Source organism: Polypterus senegalus, chromosome 12 (genome assembly GCF_016835505.1).
Source record: "Polypterus senegalus isolate Bchr_013 chromosome 12, ASM1683550v1, whole genome shotgun sequence".
Classification (NCBI taxonomy): Eukaryota; Metazoa; Chordata; class Cladistia; order Polypteriformes; family Polypteridae; genus Polypterus; species Polypterus senegalus.
This window is the reverse complement of record NC_053165.1, coordinates 31506878-31525960: the sequence shown is the minus strand read 5'-3', so window position 1 is coordinate 31525960 and position 19083 is coordinate 31506878.

The window sequence follows — 19083 nt, the reverse complement described above, 5'->3', positions numbered from 1 at the left end:
AGCTGGCAGACAGCTCTTCAGAGGAAGCCTGTGAAAGGGAGCTGTTTATCAGTGTGTCGCATATCATCAGGGTTAGATGATTGAGTGGCAGAACATCACCCCACGTGGAGGGTGAGTGCAGCCTTTGACAAGCATCAGCAGCTTGTTTAAGCCTAAGTGATGATGAAGGAATGTGATGGTAATAGCAGAAAGTGACAGAGAATCCAATACCATAATACCTACAGTGTTTACATTGCAGAGGAAAACTGCTTCACCTTTTCTCCCTCCTTCATGTCCAACCTCTCATATAACTCATCATACTCTCTCTTCACCTTGTGCCTTATCTTCTTGTACTCTTGTCTACTTTCTTCTTCTCTCTGATTATCCCACTTCTTTGTCAACCTCTTCCTCTGTTTACTCTCCTCTACCTCCCCATTCTACTACCAGGTTTAATTTTCCTTCTTCCTCTGTCCAGATGTCATGAGAAAGCACCCTTCTTCACTGTCACCTTGATTACTTCTGTTGTAGTTTTCCAACTGTCTGGTAACTCTTCACTGCCACCCAGTGCCTGTCTCATCTTCTCCCTAAACTCAACCTTGCAGTCTTCCTTTTTCAAATTCCACCATTTGATCCTTGGCTCTGCCCTCACTCTCTTCCTCTTCTTGATCTTCAACGTCATCCTACATATAAACCATCCTATGCTGCTTAACTACACATTCCCTTGCATAGTCTCCTTCAGATTGACTCTTCTGCATAGGATGTAATCTACCTGTGTGTATCTTCCTCCACCCTTTTATGTAACCCTATTTTCCTCCCTCTTCTTAAAATTCATATTCATCACATCTATGTCCATCCTTTTCACAAACTCCACTATCACTTGACTCCTCCTTGACACCATACCTACCATACCTCCTCGTCTCCTCTGTTCCCTTCACCAACATGTCCTGCTCCAATGAACTCTTTCTGTCCTTTGGGTTCACTATCTATCACTTCATCCAACTCACTCCAGAAATTTTCTTTCTCATTCATCTCACATCTAATTTGCAGGGTATTTGCACTAACAACATTCATCATCACACCACCAATTTCCAGCTTCATAATCATCTTTCTGTCTGACACTCTTTTCAACTCTAAAACACTTAAAATCTTAACATCTGTTTAAGATACGCATAACAAATTTGACAAACGAAAGGAGACCATTCAGTCCACCAAGCTTGCTTGTTTAACTAACAACTAAGCCATCCAAATATCTCATTCAGATAACACACTTAACACTCAACACACTTCCCCTTAAATGTCATTGGTGTCCTCAATTATTATTAGCATCAAAGACTTCTGCTGGATCTATTCAATATCAATTCCTTTGAAAATTTTGTAGATCTCCACTCTGTTTGAGACTAAAGAGGTTTAATTCTCTGAGTCTGTCAGAGTAGGACATGTCCTTAAGTCCCAGGACACACTTGGTTGTGCTCCTCTGCACAGCTTCAAGTGCTGCTATGTCTTTCTTGTAGTGTGGTGACCAGAACTTTACACAGTACTCCAGATGTAGTCTCATTAGTGCCCCATATAGCCTGAGAATACTGTCCTTCAGTTTATTCTCAGCAGTTTTTATGATACAACCTAACATTTTATTTAAATTTTAAATAGCTTGGGCGTATTGCTTAGACAATGAAAACATTGTTTCAACATAAACCCCCTGTGGACAAATAAAGTATGTCAAAGAAGAGATAAATGAGTCACAAGAAGAGTTGGGGCAGCCACCCATATATTGTGTCCTTGCATGCCAAAGAGTTAAGAATTGTGTACAATTGAGTACAGACTTAAGTCCAGAAAAGAACGGTCTTGATGAGGCAGAGATGGCGGTTTTTAAGAAGAGAACAGGAAGTGATGTCATTAGGGCCAGAACTGGAAGTGACATCATCAGGGGCGGAACCAGGAGTGGCATCCTCAGAACCAACCGTATTTTCCCATAATAGGTCGGCAGTGGAAAGAGGTAAGTACACTCTGCCACCCCCTGGTCTAAGATGGAATTACCCTCATTCAGGCCCATTAACTGCCCCCCAAGTGCATGTGTGTGACACTACCTAACCTCTAAATCATTTACAGAGGTTGCTTTCTGCAGGACAGTGTCTCCCATCTTGTATTTGTATGACAATGTTCAACAAAGCTAATTTATTGAAAATTCAATAGTACCAGACTAAGATTTCTGTGTTCAGCCAATGTTGGCGCATTAATAGGATCCTTTGATTACCATCGGGTATTTCACACCCTGGTTTGACCACAACTTGAATCTCTATTGAGGCAAAGCACTTTCTAAGTGTGTTGTACAGTATGTTCCATAACACCTTAGTGCTCTTTGATGACAGAGGTTTCATGAATAAATCAGACTGTTCATGCAGCTTCTGGGGGAAATTGTCCAATTGTTCTGGTCTGTGGACTTTGGAGCTGGGTACTATGTTTGAGCTACTTTTGAGCTCATATTTTGTATAATCTTAGGCAGGCAATGTGGCATAGTGGTTAAGGCTTTGGAAAGAAAAAATACGCCCAAGGGAAGCTGGTAATGTAGAACAGAATCTAACAAACGTGTTATGCATGTGTGAAACTACAAAAGAGCTATGGCATATTATGAAAATAAAATGGAGTAATTTGTTTAAAAGTAAACAGAAGACGGGCATTTCTTGTTAGAGTAGAAGGATGGCTAACTGCTCAAGCTACAGATAGAACTATCTGAACTATCTATCTGAACAGGACAGGGGACACCACTGACTCCCAACTCCAAGATCAGCGAGCTGGCTTCTGTAAGGATAGCTCTTGCATTGATTGATTGATTGGTTAATTGATTGATTGATTGATTGATTGATTGACGAGATTACAACACTGAGCCTCATCCTGGAACAGCTACTAGAGTGGATCTACCTGCCGTATGTCAACATTCTCAGCTATGAGAAAGCATTCAATGACGGGGAAACGGAGACCATTTGCAAGCTGCTGAGAGACTATGGGTTGCCAGAAAAGATCACAGACATCACCCAGAACTCCTACAAGATGATAACCTGTCCATGGTTGGAATAAACGCCTCTGACCATTTCTGCTTCAGTGGTATTAACTAGGCAACACAACGTTTGCTTCAAACAAGATGTGCTGTAACCTCCAAGCTGATGAGGCAGGCTGTCTATAGATGGTGTCTTCTCTCTTTCCTTCCTTCATTCAGTTACCCTACTGGAATCAACTTCAACTCTTTAAAAGTTTACATTTTGAAGCTACTTTTTGTGTCACCCAGTGCAACAACAACTGGAAGTGCAAGTCTGCTTTCAGTAAGTATTAATGTCACTTTTTATGACCATCCATCCTGGTCATATAAGAATCTGTGCGTAAGTTGGGATGAAGTTTGGTCACTTTGTGGAACGCAGGTGTTCCTACCAGATGACAAGAGGGAGTTCAAATGATTTTAAAATGCAAAATAGCCAAGTGCCCACCAACACAGCCTTGTATCTGTGAATTAAGATAAACTAACAAGAACAGGATGTTTATCCACCGTTCTCAGGAGAAAGGCAGAATTGTTTGCTGTCAACTTATTTGTTCCTGCTGGCAATAGCCTGAGTTATGAAGACATCTGTATCACAGAAATAAAATGGGATCCACTGGATTCTCTGGATACAGCTGGATAATCTTGATTTTATAGATGACCCGGCCCTCCTCTCCCACACCCAGCAGAAGATGAAGGAAAAGACCAGTGTAATCACAGACAACTCCACTCACCCAGGACTTAACATTCATAAAGGGAAAAGCAAGGTCCTCAAAGGCAGCTCTGTTAGCACATCTCCTATCATGTTGGAAGGTGAAGCACTAGAAGACATGGAAAGCCTCACTTGCCTCAGCAGCATCGTTGACAAGCAAGGTAAGGCAGACGCTGATGTTAGAGGCAGGATCAGCAAGGCAAGGGGAGCCTTCCTCCAACTGCAGAAGGTCTGGAGATCCAAGGGCCTGTCTATTCAAGTCCAGATTTAAGTTCAAGCACTTTATTGTCAATGTGTAACACAATGAAATTACTTTTATGACAACCCAAAGGTGCATTTTATAGAATAGAAGTAACAATTTAAAAACATAATTCAAGTAAAAAAGGGATAAAATACAGTAGTCATACAAAATATGTCAAATATTTTCAAATATGTTGTATACAGTGTTAAGTGATCAAATAACCAGAGCAAATTATTATTGCCCAGTGTACAGCAGCATAAATTATTATTGCACCTATTAAGAAATAGACACTGAGCCCAAGTCTAGCACACAACACCTTTATTGCGCTGTGAGAAATGCTTTTGTCTCATTCCCCACAGTAGGACAGGACAGGACAGTAGAGCACCAAGCACAGTCCTTCTCTCTGTCTCTCTCTTTCTTTCTTTCTGCCTCCACTCTTCCATACAAGCTTCATCCACCTCCTCCCAACTCTGGCTCCTTGAGTTGTGACAGCTGGCCCCTTTTATAGAGCACCCGGAAGGGCTCCAGGTGTTCCACAATCTCCTTCCGGCTGCACTTCTGGGTGTGATGGCAGCCCTGAAGTGAGAGGAGGGCTCAGCCATTCTACATACACCCCGTGGTGGTGGCCAGGTGCCCCAGCATTGTGTAGCTTCCCTGCTCTGGGGCACTGTAGCAATCCTGGGGGAGGTACTGTTCCGTTCAAGCTCCTTCCCCCAGCCCTTCCGTCATGGAGGCATCCTGGCCAGGCAAGAATCCCGGCTGTCTGTTACAGCAGCTTCATCATTGTCCAATACAAGCCCAATGACAGTCGTATCATCTGCAAATTTAATAATACTTTGTGAATTTCCCCTTGGGATTAATAAAGTATCTATCTATCTATCTATCTATCTATCTATCTATCTATCTATCTATCTATCTATCTATCTATCTATCTATCTATCTATCTATCTATCTAATGTTTGATTTCGTGGAAGGGTTGACAATCATGGGTGAAGAGTGCACAGAGGAGGAGCCTTGTGGCCCACCAGTGCTCAGGGTAAGGGTGGAGGATGCGTGTTTGTTCAACCTGACAGACTGGGGGAGGTTGTTGAGAAAATCCAATAACTAGATGCAAATGGAGGGGGCAAGACATAGTGCATGGAGTCTTTTGATCAGATGGCTAGGTACAATGGTGTTAAATGCCGAGCTGTAGTCAACGAAGAGCATCCTAACATAGGTGTTGAGCTTTTCCAGGTCTTAGAGGGCAGTATGTAGAACCACACAGACGGTGTCCCAGTCAATCTGTTTGTCCAGTAGGAAAACTGGTGTTGGTCTAGATCAGCTGAGATGGTGGTTTTGATGTGGGTGATTACCAGTTGTTCAAAGCTCTTTGCGATGACAGGGTCATTAAGACAGGTTTTCCTATGTTTTTTTGGAATAGGCACAATGTTTGTGGATTTCAGGCATATGAGGACTACACATGAGGAGAGGGAGAGGTTGAATATGTGTGTAAATACCTCCACAATTGGTCAGCGCAGGCCTGGAACACACATTCTTGTACTTTGTTAGGACCTGCTACCTTCCTAAAGTTGATGTTGTTGAGTATCCACCTCACCTCATGTATGTGTAGGACCAAAGGATATGAGTGTCCGGTCAGCTCAAAGGTGACTAGAGGCTGGTTATTGAACTTGTCAAACTATGCAAAGAAACTGTTAAGTTCCTCTGCTAGGTTGGCATTGTTATTGGCCAGCCTGTATTGTATGTCATTCTTTTTGTAATCTGTGATTAATCGGATCATTGCCACATCCACTGTGAGTCTGAGTTACTGTCAATGTTCTCCTCAATCTGTTGTTTGTTACTTAGGTTTTGCAGACTTCATGAGTTTCTCGAGAGTAACTCTGACAGCTCTATAGGCTGAGGTGTCTCCTAATTTAAAGGCTTTGTCCCTTTCCCCGAGCAGCTGTTTGACATCACTAGTCATCCACAGTTTCTCGTTTGTGTAAACCTTAATCCTTTTCTTGACAGTGATGCTGTCCACTCAGTAATTAATATATGACAGCACAGATGAAGTATATATCTCTAAATCTGTCTTATGAAAAAATATATTCCAGTCTGTTTATTCAAAGCAGTCCTGGAGTTGGGGCAACTTCAAGTCAAACTTTAACAGACCTGCTAATTGGATTAGTGTTGTTTATTTAGACTTTGTACACTGGAAAAAACAACAAAAAGAGACGATCAGAATGACCACGGTGTTCATCTTTTTTGTTTGTATAGACATGGTCTAAGGTGTTTTCTCCTCTAGTTTTACAATGTACATGCTGATAAAATCTAGGGAATACATCCTTAATATTTTCTTGATTAAAATCTCTGGAGATGATAAAGACTGCTTTAGGTTGTGTGTTCTGCTGTTTACTGTTAACGTCAAACAGTTGCTCAAGCACTGACTTAGCATTAGCCTGAAGAGGTATGTACTGTATACTGCTGTAAGTATAACAACTGTATGTTCTCTGGGTAGGTGAAACGGTCGGCATCTTAGCATTAGATACTCCACGTCCGGAAGAACACAACTTGTTAACTGTGGTAATATTAGTGCACCAAGAATCATTAATATAGACACACAGTCCTCCACCTGTTTTTTTTCCCCGAATCAGGGGTTCAATAGGCTCGGTGGAGCGTACTACCTGCAGGCTCAACTGCTGTGTTTGGTATGGTGGGATCCAACTACATCTCTGAAAAAAATCAAAAGGCAACAGTCCCTTGTAGTTTTATGTATGGAAATATCCAGTCGGAGCGCATCCATTTTATTGACGAGTGATCTAGTATTCACAAGAAGAGCACTAGGGAGAGGGGGTTTATGGGGAGCAGCTCTTAGTTTAGCTAGTAATCCTGCTTGCTTACCCCTCTTTTGCTTCCTCTCCCTATACCGTCTGCGTCACCTTCTCCGAAGGGCAGGAGTCAATGTAAGAACTGGTGATCTGAGAATCCCCTGCAGTATTGCTACCATGTTATAATAATTATCTGTCCTCATTGAGCCACTCTGTCAAAGCCTTTGGCGAATGTAATGGATGCTCACTTGCATTTGTAAAATGATGAAAGTCAAAAATTAAGAACATTATTAGCGGAAAAGCACACCTATTCAGGGAGCATGAAGCCGCACCACCAAGATCAGGCTCATCAATGCCAACATGAAGTCAGCCTTACTCTATGGAGCCAAGACATGAAGAACCACCATAAACACCATCAGAAAGGTCCAAACATGCATTAACACCTGTCAGAGATGAATCCTCCACATCTGCTGTCCTGATATCATCAGTAGCAAATAAATGTGACAGCAAACAAGAGCTGACAAAAGCTACTAGGGGAAGATATTCTCTGGTGACATTAGAGGCAGACAGGAAATCTACTCAGTAAGTTAGTCTCTAGCATCACAAGACAAGTACTCACAAGGAATCCCCAGGGAAAGAACAAGAGGACAGCCAAGAAACTCCTGGGGCCAGGACTTGGAAGCAGATATCAAGAAGATAGACCTCACCTGGGGACAACTGGAGAGATTGGTCCAAGACAGAGGTGCCTGGAGAGCTCTTGTCAGTAGCCTACGTCCCAAGAGGGGCAATAGTAGGCATAAGTATAAAAATAATGATTCTTTAATGTCACCATATTGCTCTTTACTATGTTATTTGATTCCTCATAGGCTCCATTACTTGAACAAGCACCTATGGGTTCTTTGCATATGAAGTTGGTTCTTTGTGTTTTGAAAAACGTCCTAACATGTAGAAGAAAACCTCAAAATCTTTAATGTATGGTGGGCTGCAAGACACTAACAGATTAAGGAAATCTACCATAGCCTGTGTTACTATTGTCCCTTTACAATCAGGACCCATTAGGGGATCACAAATCTGTTACCATCTGTTCATGGTTATCTACTGTATGAAGCTTGTTATGGACCTAAATAAATAAAGTTTCTTTCTGGAACCTTCATGTGGTTAGGTCTTTTAGGAACCAATAATGGTTCACCTATGGCGTCACTCTGAAGAACCACTCTGGCACTTTCATTTTTAAGAGTGGTGGACAAACACAGGCTAAATCCAGATTTTATTAATCTGTTTGTGTTGTCCTAGGCAGCCTAACAACATACATTAAAGATTTCACTTTTTTTTACATACAGTATAAGAAAAGTTTTTCAAAGCACAAAGAACCAACTTCATATCCACAGAATGCATTTGAGCTACGAGGAACCACACAACTCAGTAAAGAACTATAAAATGCTATTAAAGAACCAGTATTTTCAAGACTGTACCATATGTTCATGGTTATTCACTATATGGCGCCTGTTACAGATCTAATGAAACAAGGGTTCTTTCTGGAACCTTCATGTGGATGGATCTTTTGGAGAACCATTGGCATTGCTCTGAAGAATTGCTCTGGCACCTGTAAGTAAAGGAAACATTTGATTTACTGGTGTTGTATGGCTTGGAACAGTAAAAAGGAGTCACCCAGCTACAACACAAACAATGGATGATATTAAACACCGGCAAAGAGGCTTTGTGGAGCCACAGGAAACAAAGTTATAATGAAGAAGAAGAAGAAGACAGTGATGATTAAAGGAATATTACAAAAATGTGTGAACTTACAGATGAGACAGAACATATAGATCAGTGGGAAAACAAAAGAGGAAAGCTTGAGAGGCAAAAGTAAATTAAGCGTTAAGGATAATGAAGGGGGGTCTGTGTGGTATAGGTGGTTGTCACAGTGACCCCAAGTACAGTGTAGTTCCATAATTAACAGGGTGGCTCTTGACAAATTGAACAGTGCCCAACAGTGTAATGGGTTGTGTTCAAAGTAATAGACTTTAAACAAAAAAAGTTTTAGTTTCAAAATGTGTTACCGCGCAGTCATTGTAGTATCTTTTAAAATATAGTTTGCTGAGTGTGGGTGGATACTCCTCAAAATAAGTGTGTGAATGTGAATGAGTGCGCAGTGCACTCGGCTTTGACAAAAGATAAAATGCGCTACTTCCTGAAAAAGAAAACGCCACACAGACTAATATGTATTTTCGATTGCTACAGCTGAACGAGTTCACTGACAAGTAAGCTGGTTGGGATGAACTATTTCTGCTTCAGCGGCATCAACGGGGCGGCACAACGTTTGGTTTCAGAAAGGACGTGCCTTAACCGGCGAGGCGAGGCGTGTGTGGCTGCAGTCTTCTCACTTTCTTCCCTAAACTCACCCGACTGGAATCGACTTCGTCCTTTTAAAAGTTTAGAGTAGGAAGCTACTTTTTTGTCAACCCAATACGACGACAACTAGAGGCGCAAGTTTACTTTCAGTAAGTATTAACGTCAGTTTTTGTTTTTTAATTTGGGTGACCATCCTGGTCATATATCTGTGTAAGTTGGGACGTTGTCTGGTCGCAGTGCGGAGCGCAGGTGTTCGTTCCGGATGAAAAGACAGAGTTCCATTGATTTTAAGATGTGAAACAGCCCGGCGCCCGACAACACGGCTTCGAGATAAACTAACACGAACGGGGCGTTAAGTGCACGCCATCGCGGAGTGGGATCCCGTAGTGGGAGGATGAAGAGAAAATTGTACGGCAAAGATACCAGCAGTCACTCGTCCCTGCCTTAAATTGACTACCAATATTGAATTAAGCTGTTTAAGAAAATGAATACTGGTGATGATTCTTAGTAGGAGGCTTCAGACAGTCTTCCGCTGCAACAGTGGATGGTGATGAAGTAGCGGTGTGTGACTCGGGTTTCCACAGCGCCAGGATCTCGGCATTTGCATTTCAGTTTCGATTTCTTGCACCACCTCACAGCGATCGAGTGTAAATTACAGATAAGCGTCTACCAAAGCACCCGAGTAACGCGAGTTACTGTACGTACGCGGGGTCGCCAGAAATGTAGCATTTTAACTTTGAGAAGCCAAATGACGTCTACCCGTAAAACACGTCTAGTCAGCGGTGGGTAAACACGCACTCCTCATAGGGGTTTTAGCCTTCTGTGTGGATACACCCAAACTATATTTACTTAACTGTATTATGTCAACATTTTTCACAAAACTGAGCGTAAAATGTAAATAAAAGTATTTCGTATTGTCTACTTAAATGACTTTTTCAACATAATGAGTTCAAGTTAGATCAAATACATTTTATTATGTTCAACAAATTAAACTAACACAACCTCCCATATTATTTTACATTACTGGATTTATATATATATATATATATATATATATATATATATATATATATATATATATATATATATATATATATATATATATATTTTTTTTAATAGTACAAACTAAATGGACTTACGTAAAAGGTATAACATCATAGCATTTTGTCTTTAACTTAACTGTAAATAGCACTACTAATGAATTACACCTTGTGTAATAAATATTCAGACTGTATCAATACTGTTTAATTCATTAAGTTTGTAGGCATTCACTTATCACCACATGAGGTCTTCTTCATCATCTTTTCCCAATTCTACGTGGGTTTGATGTTCTTGATCAACCTTCTTCATACAGCTCAGTCCCACACCTCCTTGCTAGCCAATTCCTTATCCTTCAGATCTTCTTTAACTTTATCCATCTGCCTCCACTTCAGCCTCCCTTTCCCATCACTCTTTTGCCCACATATTCTTTGTCTCTCCTCACCACATGTCCATACCACTTCAGCCTACTTTCCTGTACTTTCTTCTGTATCTCTCCCACTTTTGCTGTACCTCAGATTGTCTCATTTCTTGTTCTTATTTTTGTAACTCCCCACTTCCATCTCAACCTTCTCATTCCTGACACATCTAAAGTCTCCAGTGCTCCCTTTACTGCTCCATACATCATTGCTAGTCTTAAAAACCTTTAACCTTTGCCTTAATTTTCTGATCACACAATACTCCTAATACCTTCTGTTGGTTGTTTCTGGATGTAATTTTTTTTATCTCTGGCAACCACTGACCCTACATCTTTAAATGTCTACACTCATTTCAATAACTCTCCCAGCAGGCTAACTTCTGAATTCTTATTATCATTAAACCTCATATGTTCTTCTTCCTATTTATCTTGAACCCTCTGTCTTCCAAAGCCCTTCTCCATTCTTCCAACTTCCTCTTTTCTGGTGCTACAGAACACAATGTCATCAGCAAAAAGCCTGCACCAGTGGGGTTGGTCTTCAGCCCTGTGGCTCAACTCGTTCATAAAAAGATTAAAGACTTAAGGACTTTGAGAAGATCCCTGGTTCAGACCTTCTGTAACTGGGATCTTGTCTGTTACCTTAACACTGCTTTTAACCCGAGTCCTCACACCCTCGTACATATCCAGGACAATTCTCACATACTTCAGTGGTACTCCTTTTTCTCTTTTGCATCTCCAGACATCTTGATGTGGCACTCTATCGCAAGGCTTTCTTCAAATCAATAAACACAAAAAATGTGCAAGCCTTTCTGTTTTTCTCACTGTCTCAGTGCAAAGATTGCAGTGCATGTTCTTCTTCATACTCTTCTACACATCCACAAGTGTGGAAGCCTTGGTATCTTATTCCCATGCTAATGAAGCAATGAAACACACCGGAGCAATCACAAACACCTCTGATGCCAATTGTCAGAAACATTATGGTGCCCTGAAATGGGGGACCATGTAGAAAAAGTGTTGTCATTTCTACATTGTGTGACCAAAATGTTTACAATGAACCTTAAGTGAAAGTCTGTAATGTGCACTTTAATCAGGTCTGAACTGTTTGATTTGTAATTTTAAACTGTGGAGCAGAGGGGCAAATCAAGCAAAAATATATCTTTTTCACAAACATCATGGAGGGCAATATATGTTAACATCAATTCATGGCTCTTTATGGAACTTGTTACAGATCTAAATGATACACTTCCTATTAGTGACTCTTTTGGGAACTAAAAATGGTTCCTTTTTGGCATCACTCTGTAGAACGGCTCTGGCACCTTTATTTTTCAGAGTGCTTATGGCATATATTTGACCAGAAGAGCAGGACGTATGTGGGCATAATGCTGGATATGACTCATCATTAACAAGTTTGGCAGTTTGTTCCTTAGTTTTTCTGAATTGTGTTGGACCAGTTCCCTAACAATACTTGTCAAAACAACATACAGGTTTCTTCACCACATGTCCTTACTTGGGACCGCATTTCTCAGTCTTTTCTTTAGAAATTGCAAATGCTTCAGATGAATATTTGACAAGTAAAATTATCCATAATTTGGACAATTCCCTATTACAGTTGTCTTAGTGATCAAAACCGATTATGTTGCTTCTCAGTTTAGTTTTACACTTTAAAACATGTCGGAATTCTCTCAATGTGTAAGGCACCTCATGCAAAAAAGTTCTTCTGGTTGTCTAAATCTGTCAATCCATTAGAGTATTTGCAGTGACACCGAGTTACTGTAGTGTCTTGTAAAGTGATAAATTGCTCCTCTGGTGAAACCTAACAAGTGGAAGGCTTTCACATTGTTATGGAGGTGTTAGATCATTAATTACAAACTTGTAATCTCGCTGAAACCTTAGTTGCACTTCTTTAATGAATCTGCAATCGCCACAGGTTGTCTGGCAAGTTCAGTAGTTCAGGAAGCAAAAGTGCCTATCCTTCATTTATTGAATGTGTAATTCCAAGTCACCCACAAATCCAGAAGTTCTGTTGTATTCAAGATGTTGGTTACATAGACATACAAGATTATGATTCTTATCAGGTGAATGAGATACTAGATAAATGATTTATAATGTTCATATATATATGTGTGTGTGTGTGTAGAGTCTTTCTTATGGACCCACCACAATTGCGTTTCATGAGACATACAAGAGATTCTCATTTATGTTTCATTTAAGAATCAACTTTGTCACAGATTGAAACAACTTGTTAGGTTTTGTGAGATCTGTTTCTAGTCTGTTTGGGCTGATGTCACTATCCAAGATAACCTACAACATTTGAGATACAGTTGGTTACGTTTCTTTTGTTTTCCAACTGGAACGCAAGCAGGTGAAGTGATTTGCTCATGGTCGCATGGTGTCAGTAGTGGGATCTGAATCAGAGCTTACTACAATGCTACACTACTAATCTCTTTCAAGTCTTCATGTTTTTTCAATAATGAGCATGATCTAATTGAAGCAATATAAATTACAGCAACTAATAAAATTATTCAGTAGCAAGGATTACAGTCTTGTAATCATATTAAAGTGTTTTATTACCACAAACAACTGTCCCTACATTTGACTGAATATCAGTCAGCACACAATCCAAACACTTTCAAATTGCACAACAATGTCTAGACACTACTTGGAAGATATGAGCCCACTGTGTGACTTTTCCAAGGTCTCTGCTGAAACTACAGAGGCTACACTTGTGAGAATATTGGAGTATTCTTTCACAGGGAAAAAAATCTCAGAAGCAGAGGTCTAAAGAAAATGTCCCATTTTGTTTCTTCTGATCTTCTTGTTGTCTAGGAGAAACCAAAAAGATATTAAGGAGATTTCTTTTATAATTTTTTGGGGGGGTACAATGAATGAAATGAAGCTGCGACTTGCTTATTGACTACAGACAGACCCACCGTTGAGGCACAGAGACCTCCAACTTCAGCGGATTTCTATGGAGAAAACCGTCCATGCTTTACATAATACATCGAAATTATGAACTTTCATTGGTCAGCAAGCCCCCCCAAACACATCATTTTTAACCAGTCCCTGAAGGAAGTGCTGACACTAAATGTACCTGATTAGCTGTTACTGTAAGTTACTCAATGGTCTGCTTTCTTTTCTCTAATTGAACCTGTAGGAACTGGTGGATTTGTCTTGTATAAGTAAGGTTTGTAATTTATGAAAACTACACATTTTGAAAATTTATCAATAATCCCATTTTGTGTAGTGCAGTATATCTTAGACCATTGGAGAAGTAATTAGTGGGCTTATGGCTGCAGGAATGGGAAATCCAGTTCTTTCAGTTTTGAAGAGAGAGCATCAGAAAAAGAAATAGGACAATAGACCAATGCCAAAAAATTTGGTTGGGAAGTTGAATAATAAGAGCATGTCCTTTATTTGTGATACAGTAAGATATCAACTGGCTAACTCGTGCTAACGCTGTGACAGCCTTTGAGTAGCATGCCTGATGACGAAGCTAGGATAGTGTGGTCAAGGGGCTGGTATAGCAACCTTTGTGAAGTATGATAGGGTGTGCAAGAGTTCCCAGAGTTCAAAGGAGCATTTCAGTCAAGGGCTTCTTAACTTGAGTGTTGCTTTTTGTTTGCAAGAATCTTGCCACTATAAATATTCTTTTGACGCGCAAGAGAATGAAATAATCATTTAGAAGGCTAGCTTCCACCTTTTCAATAAGTCACAGATCTCCCTGTTCACCTCCTTCTTTCCAAGTTTAAGACACTTGTGATTGGAAGGCCTCCTTCTTCAACTGTTGACGCCCTTCTGCCCCACCTTTTGATGCTGATAAGTCATTTGATTACTTGTAGTTTTGGCATGATTAAAGAATGGTCCTGAGTCGAAACATAATACACACTAAGCAAAATGCAATACGTCTGCTTTGCTTTCAGAAAAGACTCGTGATCTATGAACATAAATTAAAATGCAATGCGCTTTTGTGTTGCATTTTAAACTGGCACGAAAATAGCATGCTGTAGTGAAAAGCAATCGATCGTTTGGTGGATACAGTTTTAATTTTAACACGATAAAACCTTCCAAAAGTAAATGTTCCATGTGCAATTGTGTTGCATTTCAGCTTAGTTAACACATCAGATTGCAACTTTGGCACTAATAATCTTCCATACTCACCACCTGGAATGGTAATGTAATATGTACACACCCTCTAGAATGTCCCCTTACTCATGTGTGCATGACAATATTCTAAAAAAATCACACATTTTTTATTCATAAACTATCATAAAGTGTAACAAATTTGAAGATAATAGTTACACTTTCTGTATAATATGCAAGCGCAAATACACAATGGCGTTCAAAGCTTGTTAGGAACTGTGGATCTTGCTGGATTATGACATGGGGACCAATGGAAACAGTAAGCCTAAGTGTTTTCTTATCATTATTCTCTTTCACCAGCCTTTGTGAAGGCAGCTAAATACTTTTGATCGATGGTACAGTATTTTCTTGTTATTCTCAATTTTCTTGTATTATTCTCATCTTGTTTAAAAACCTTTTGTGCCTCTGTTGATTCCTGCCATGCACCTCATCATGCTGTTGGGTTAGGCTCTGTGTGATTAAATGGATTCAGTCCTGAGTGAAGTGATGGAGTGAAAACATTATTTGTATCAAAATGAAATGTGCTTCTGGTTATTTGTGCATGTCTAGAATATTGAATACATGTTAATAATCAGCATAGATATACAGTACATCATAAGCTATTAGAAGTGGTATGTATATAAGTTGCTCACACAACATATTTTAACAAAACTCAATATATCTGTACATATGAATGAATTGCTTGTGCTTGAATAGTTAAAATAAATTTGCAACTTTACTAAATACATTTTCAATTGCATTTTCTAACATGAAAGTTTCAGATTGTTATTATGTAGGAATAGATAATTATATTGCGTAATAGTAGGTAGTGTTCACAGGGAGATGTACAGTACATTTAAAAACCTTTTTACATTTTATTATGCCTTGTGAGAAAATTATTTAATTTGTTTTTTCTTACCTTAAACAACACTCATTACATCAGAATGACAAAGCGAAAACAGAGTTTTATGAATGTTTACAAATGATTTAAAAATGGAAAATTGAAATATTACACTGACTCAAGTATTCAAGCCCTTTGCTATGGCACTTAGTGCATCCCATTCTATTGCTCATCACTGAGATGTTTCTACACATTGTATGAAGTCCATGTCTGGTCAATTCATTTGATTGCACTGATTAGGAAAGGCACACACCTATCTATAGAAGATCCCACAGTATATCAAAGACAAAAAACAAGCCAGGAGGTCAAAGGACCTGCCTTGCAGAGCTTAGGGACAGGATTGTGTCAAGGCATGGACATGGGGAAGGCTGCAAAAATGCAGCATTGAAGTCCCCAAGAGCACAATTGCTTCTATAATTCTTAAATGGAAGACATTTAGAACAATCATGATCTTCCTAAAGCTGGCTGACCAGCCAAGATGAGCAATCGTTGAAAAGGGCCTTGGTAAGAAAGCTAATCGAACACCCCATGGTTACTCTGGCTGAGATCTAGAGGACCTGTGGGGAGATGGGAGAATCTACCAGAAGGACAGCCACCACTGCATCACTCTGCTGATCTGGGCTTTATATGCAGAGTGGCCACACAACACTTGAAAACTAGCCTTGGACTTTGCAAAAAAGAATGTACTTTCAGAATACATGATTCTCTGATCTGATGAAACCAACCATTGAACTGTTTGGACACAATTCTTAGCATTGTGTCGTTGGGTGGTTTTTTAGTGACAGGAACTGTGTGGCTAGTCAGGGTTTGGAGAAAGCTGAACAAAGTACAAGTACAAAGATATCCTTAAAAGGAAAACCTGCTCCTGAGCTTTCTGGACCTTAAAATGAGCCAAAACATCACCTTCCAACAGGAGAATCAATCGTCTTAAACACAAAGCAAAGGCAACACAGGAGTAGCTTAGGACTACTCTGTGAATGTTTTTGAGTGGCCCAGCCATAGCACTTAACACCTCTGGAGAGACCTGAAAATAGTAGTCCACCAGCAGTCTCCATACAACCTGGCAGAACTTGAGAGGATCTGCAGAGAGGAACAGCAGGAAAACCCAAACCAAAGTGTGCAAAGCTTGTTGCATAACACCAAGAAGGTTTCAACAAATTACTGAGTAAAGGGTGTGAATACTTGTGTCAGTGTAATATTTCAGTGTTTTTCTTTTTATTTGTGGTAAATTTGCAAAACATTCTAAGATATTGTTTAACTTTGTCAATTTGGGGTTTGAGTGTTGCTTGATCAGAGAAAAATCTATTTAAATGATTTTAGAACATGGCTGCAACACAACATAAATGTAAAAAGTGAAGGGGTCTGAATACTTTATATAATAAGTAACTGGTAGTAATGCCTAGTAATGACATACTTTGTCAGCTAATTACAGAGTTATTACTACACTGTAATGAGAGACACTAAAGTACGCATTACTACCAGATACTTACTACCTAACTGGAGTAACAGTGAAGTATGCAATCATGTTTAGAGTTGCTTAGTCCATTACTATAATTAAAACATATGAAAGTGAGTGTTTCTCAACCACAATGGTGCACCATGAGAGTTACCCAGGTGTGCCATGGAAATAATAGTGTAGTGCACCTGGGTGTCTGAACCTGAGAGGGACAAGCCCCTCAGGTGGTCGAGAACTGTCTGAGGAGGACAGGGAGAAGCCGGCATAAAGCAACTGCTCAATTGCTATGTTGTAGACACAGCACTTAAAGTAACTCGGACGCTTCTCCTGCCTGCTAGAGTCCATCTGAGTGAGCCTCAAAATGGCAGTAGATAGTGGGCATACGAGTTGCCTCCGGGGCAGAGAGTGGTAGGCAAAGGGACAAAGCAGCTGTTCCATGTTGGTGAACACTGATCTCGGAGCTGCATTTTTACTGGCTTTTCCTGTAGTCGCGCCCCTTCAGACAGTTGAGCACGTGTATGAGATATAATGTGTTTGTGGGTAGTAGAACAGCGGTGTGCCTTGGGGTGTTTTTGGTTACAAAATATGTGCCATGATAGAAAAAGGTTGATAAACACTGGCATATGACAACATTGCCTTGTTAGACTACTCTAGAGCAAGTAATTACTGAATAATTGCTCAGTAATAGGAGGTCATATATAGTGTCTAAATTCAAAGAAACTGTATTTTAGCTCTGTTGTTGTGACATGCAGAATCTGAAGATTATTGTATGACGGAACGTCATAACACAAGGCAAGAATAATAGTGAGGGGCAAAGCAAACTGAGATCCAAAAAGTCAAATGGGACATGCTACCAAATTATGAGGGCAAAACAAATATCCAAAGTCGAAGAAGAAAAGGAATTCAAAACTAAAAAACAGAACCTGACACTAGGGCCTCCTTGGAATAGAAACTAACAAGCACTACATTTTTAGAAGTTCAAAATAAATATCCACTGAGGGATAGTGCACAACGGAACCGCTGCCATTTTATATTGTCACTTCTTGGTTTGGTTCATGCATTGTAATGTGGCAAGTAAAGAAAATGGGAATGAATTGTTAAAATGAGTCAATACAATCAATAAGCCTCAAAATATTAGAAACCACAAAATGCATGTATAATTATCATATATTTAAAACGTGATGCCGTCAGTTGATTACTTCTGATTACTTTCTATTCTGGATTTGGCAGGCTCTTCCTTGTGGATTATTTGATTAAGTGTTTTGTGATGGTGCTTCTTTGATAAAGATGTGATGCCCCGTTGCTTGTAGCCTTGGCACCTTCCTAAACCTGGGTAATTGATAGTAATGATCGGGATGGACTAACACAATGAGAACACATTAACAAACAAGGCTGGTGCGTCAGAAGTGTTTAGTGTAGTTTATATACAGTGTCCAACAAGAATTAACGTGCAGTTCAACAGTAAATAGTGCTTCCATAATTCACAAATAAATAAATACTCGTCATAAAAATAGAGATCAATAAACAATAAAAGAAAGAAAACCACTCCTCCATCCATAGTGCCAAACCGAACAGGAAGCCCAGTGAAGTGCAAAGAAACCTCTGTAGCCCCATTGTCGAAACACCGCTCCCAGATGAAGCCCACGTCAGCTTCCCCCCATTGCTGTGATGTCTCAGATTGCACCTCTCACTCTTTGCCTTCTCCATCAGTATCCGCAGAGAAAATCTTGGGTCCTAGCAGCACACATCTGTTCTGTAAAGACTCAGCAGCAGACTTCACCCTTTTCATTGCCCCAGCCTCAGTCCTTCTCCCACTAGAAATGATCAGCAATTCTGATGGAGCCCTTCCTGCACTCCAGGTTGGTATACACACGTCACTGTTCTCAAAACGATCGATCATTTTCTCTTCTTTTCCTTTTACTTTCTGTTCCCCTCTGTCCTGTTCAGTGGAGTGTCAGTGACGAATAGCCGATCACGCCTGCATGTTAAAGAAGCAATCATCTCATTTCCCTATTGAACACCCCACAGCTGCATGGCT